The following is a 4,650-nucleotide window of genomic DNA, read 5'->3' on the forward strand; positions in this document are numbered from 1 at the left end:
AGGCTATAGCGTTAGATAACCCACCACACTAGGAGTGTTAGGAACCCAGGCTATCCCCAGGCTATAGCGTTAGATAACCCACCACACTAGGAGTATTAGGGACCCAGGCTATAGCGTTAGATAACCCACCACACTAGGAGTGTTAGGGACCCAGGCTATAGCGTTAGATAACCCACCACACTAGGAGTATTAGGGACCCAGGCTATAGCGTTAGATAACCCACCACACTAGGAGTGTTAGGGACCCAGGCTATAGCGTTAGATAACCCACCACACTAGGAGTGTTAGGGACCCAGGCTATAGCGTTAGATAACCCACGACACTAGGAGTGTTAGGGACCCAGGCTATCCCCAGGCTATAGCGTTAGATAACCCACCACACTAGGAGTATTAGGGACCCAGGCTATCCCCAGGCTATAGCGTTAGATAACCCACCACACTAGGAGTATTAGGGACCCAGGCTATAGCGTTAGATAACCCACCACACTAGGAGTGTTAGGGACCCAGGCTATCCCCAGGCTATAGCGTTAGATAACCCACCACACTAGGAGTGTTAGGGACCCAGGCTATAGCGTTAGATAACCCACGACACTAGGAGTATTAGGGACCCAGGCTATAGCGTTAGATAACCCACCACACTAGGAGTATTAGGGACCCAGGCTATAGCGTTAGATAACCCACCACACTAGGAGTATTAGGGACCCAGGCTATAGCATTAGATAACCCACCACACTAGGAGTGTTAGGGACCCAGGCTATCCCCAGGCTATAGCGTTAGATAACCCACCACACTAGGAGTATTAGGGACCCAGGCTATAGCGTTAGATAACCCACCACACTAGGAGTATTAGGGACCCAGGCTATAGCATTAGATAACCCACCACACTAGGAGTGTTAGGGACCCAGGCTATAGCGTTAGATAACCCACCACACTAGGAGTGTTAGGGACCCAGGCTATAGCGTTAGATAACCCACTACACTAGGAGTGTTAGGGACCCAGGCTATCCCCAGGCTATAGCGTTAGATAACCCACCACACTAGGAGTGTTAGGGACCCAGGCTATCCCCAGGCTATAGCGTTAGATAACCCACCACACTAGGAGTATTAGGGACCCAGGCTATAGCGTTAGATAACCCACCACACTAGGAGTGTTAGGGACCCAGGCTATAGCGTTAGATAACCCACCACACTAGGAGTGTTAGGGACCCAGGCTATAGCGTTAGATAACCCACCACACTAGGAGTATTAGGGACCCAGGCTATAGCGTTAGATAACCCACCACACTAGGAGTATTAGGGACCCAGGCTATAGCGTTAGATAACCCACCACACTAGGAGTGTTAGGGACCCAGGCTATAGCGTTAGATAACCCACCACACTAGGAGTATTAGGGACATCTGGGCTATGGCTATCTGGGGTTGTGTGTGTATTTTATGTTAATGTAGGGACCCAGGCTATCTGGGGTTGTGTGTGTGTTATGTTAATGTGGGGACCCAGGCTATCTGGGGTTGTGTGTATTTTATGTTAATGTGGGGACCCAGGCAATCTAGGGTTGTGTGTATTTTATGTTAATGTGGGGACCCAGGCAATCTAGGGTTGTGTGTATTTTATGTTAATGTGGGGACCCAGGCTTTCTAGGGTTGTGTGTATTTTATGTTAATGTGGGGACCCAGGCTATCTAGGGTTGTGTGTATTTTATGTTAATGTAGGGACCCAGGCTATCTAGGGTTGTGTGTATTTTATGTTAATGTAAGGACCCAGGCTATCTAGGGTTGTGTGAATTTTATGTTAATGTAGGGACCCAGGCTATCTGGGGTTGTGTGTATTTTATGTTAATGTGGAGACCCAGGCTATCTGGGGTTGTGTATATTTTATGTTAATGTGGAGACCCAGGCTATCTGGGGTTGTGTGTATTTTATGTTAATGTAGGGACCCAGGCTATCTAGGGTTGTGTGTATTTTATGTTAATGTGGGGACCCAGGCGATCTGGGGTTGTGTGTGTATTTTATGTTAATGTGGAGAACCAATATGTGTGTGTGTGTGTGTTGTGTTACCAGATCAAGAAGATTATAAAGGGCTTTTTATAAATCAACTCTCATTTCTCTAAAACTTTTCAGGATTGTAATGTGTTGATCCTTGGACTGCAACAGCAGAAACTTGCACCCTATTCCCTATATAGTGCACTACATTAGACCAGGACACATGCACCCTATTCCCTATATAGTGCACTACTTTAGACCAGGACACATGCACCCTATTCCCTATATAGTGCACTACTTTAGACCAGGACACATGCACCCTATTCCCTATATAGTACACTACTTTAGACCAGGGCCCATGCACCCTATTCCCTATGTAGTGCACTACTTTAGACCAGGGCCCATGCACCCTATTCCCTATATAGTACACTACTTTAGACCAGGGCCATGCACCCTATTCCCTATATAGGGCACTACTTTAGACCAGGACCCATAGGACCCGAGAAGTAGTGCACTGTGTAGGGAATAGGGTGTCATTTAGGACTCAAGTCTCTGCTTTCGTTTAGGCTTCAAATCCATTAATACCAGGAGGGATTGTATACATCAACTCACTGATAGAGGCTTGAAAATCACCGTAGCAAAACACACTGCTCTCTATTCAATTAGTCACTCTAATAAAAAGAGAATTCAGACTGTCTGTCTGTCTGTGGGGACTACTGTCTGTCTGTCTGTCTGTCTGTGTCTGTGGGGACTACTGTCTGTCTGTCTGTCTGTCTGTGGGGACTACTGTCTGTCTGTCTGTCTGTGGGGACTACTGTCTGTCTGTGTCTGTGGGGACTACTGTCTGTCTGTCTGTCTGTCTGTCTGTGGGGACTACTGTCTGTCTGTCTGTGGGGACTACTGTCTGTCTGTCTGTCTGTCTGTGGGGACTACTGTCTGTCTGTCTGTCTGTCTGTGGGGACTACTGTCTGTCTGTCTGTCTGTGGGGACTACTGTCTGTCTGTCTGTCTGTCTGTGGGGACTACTGTCTGTCTGTCTGTCTGTCTGTCTGTCTGTCTGTCTGTCTGTCTGTCTGTCTGTCTGTCTGTCTGTCTGTCTGTCTGTCTGTGGGGACTACAGGTCCGACTCCGTCTTGTTCAGACAGAACGCGTAAAGGGATCGTTTGATGTTCATGCTGCTGTTAGCCTTGATATTCTCCTTCTCTGCTCCTGTTCCGTCCTCCTCGTCTCCCGACTTGGCAGATCCCTTACTGTCCTTCCTCTTTAACTGAGGACTGTCCTGACTGCTGTTGGGCGGGTCGTCTTTCAGAGAAGACTGGTCCTGGTCCGTCTCCCGGTGGTAGAAATAGTTAAAGTTGGACACGATGACAGGCACCGGCAGCGCGATGGTCAGCACTCCGGCGATGGCGCAGAGCGAGCCCACGATCTTCCCCCCCACTGTCACCGGCCTCATGTCCCCGTAGCCCACCGTCGTCATGGTGACCACGGCCCACCAGAAGGCGTCGGGGATGCTGGAGAAATGCGATTCGGGCTCGTCCGCTTCGGCGAAGAACACAGCGCTGGAGAAGAGGATGACTCCGATGAAGAGGAAGAAAATGAGCAACCCCAACTCTCTCATACTGGCTTTGAGGGTTTGTCCCAATATCTGAAGCCCCTTGGAGTGTCTGGACAGCTTGAAGATCCTGAACACCCTGACCAGCCGGATGACCCTGAGGATGGCCAGAGACATGGTCTGTCCGTTGCCATGCTCCTGCGGCGGTTCCTCCACCTGCTGCTCCGCCAGCTCTGTGCCCACCGTGATGAAGTAAGGCAGGATAGACATGATGTCTATGATGTTCATGACGGTCTTGGAGAACTCCGACTTGCTGGGGCAGGCGAAGAAACGCACTATGAATTCAAAAGTGAACCATATCACGCAAGTGGTTTCCACTATGAAGAAAGGGTCTGTGAATGTGAGAGAGGGACCCGGAACGGTGTTGTTACCAGGCCGAAAGGGGACCGGTAGCTCCCTCTCGTCCCTGAACTCCGGTAGTGTCTCCATGCAGAATGTGATAATGGATATGGTGATGACTAGCACTGAGACTATAGCGATGCCTCGCGCCGGGCTGGAACTCTCCGGGTATTCGAATATGAGCCAGACTTGTTTCTGAAACTCATTCTGCGGTAGCGGTTTCTCTTCCTCTTTAATAAATCCTCGTCTTCTCTAAACCTTTCCATGGCCTCTTCCCTAGTCGGTAAAACCGAATCTCATCGGCGAACACGTCGATAGACACATTGACAGGTCGTCTGATCTTACCTCCCGACTGATAGAAATATAAGATCCCGTCGAAACTTGGCCGGTTACGGTCGAAAAGTACTCGTTCGAAGCGGGTCGAAGTATTTGATCCTCTTATAAGGGTCCCCAGTAACGTATCGGGGAACTGGTTGAGTGTCCCGAGCTGCGTCTCGTACTTTAACCCAGCGATGTTAATCAGCACCCTCTCGTTGTTGTCCACGTCTCTGCGCTCAATATCCAACATGTCATCTTCCAACAGATGGGGACTGTGGTCTGCGCGCCAGAGCGCATCCATCACGTTCTCGTTGCAACTCAAAGTGTTATTCACGTCGTTGATTTTCCACGTCCTCGGTTTGGGACTCCCGATTGTATTAATCTCTTTGTGACCGCTGTAGCCCAGC

At 49.4% G+C, this 4,650-nt stretch overlaps 1 pseudogene; it reads right to left on the reverse strand.

The window, feature by feature from the left end:
- Positions 1-2,945: 2,945 nt before the first annotated feature.
- Positions 2,946-4,650, reverse strand: part of LOC135571266 (potassium voltage-gated channel subfamily A member 1-like) — a 2,008-nt pseudogene continuing 303 nt past the window's right edge.

Source organism: Oncorhynchus nerka, unplaced genomic scaffold (genome assembly GCF_034236695.1).
Source record: "Oncorhynchus nerka isolate Pitt River unplaced genomic scaffold, Oner_Uvic_2.0 unplaced_scaffold_442, whole genome shotgun sequence".
In the NCBI taxonomy this organism is placed as follows: Eukaryota; Metazoa; Chordata; class Actinopteri; order Salmoniformes; family Salmonidae; genus Oncorhynchus; species Oncorhynchus nerka.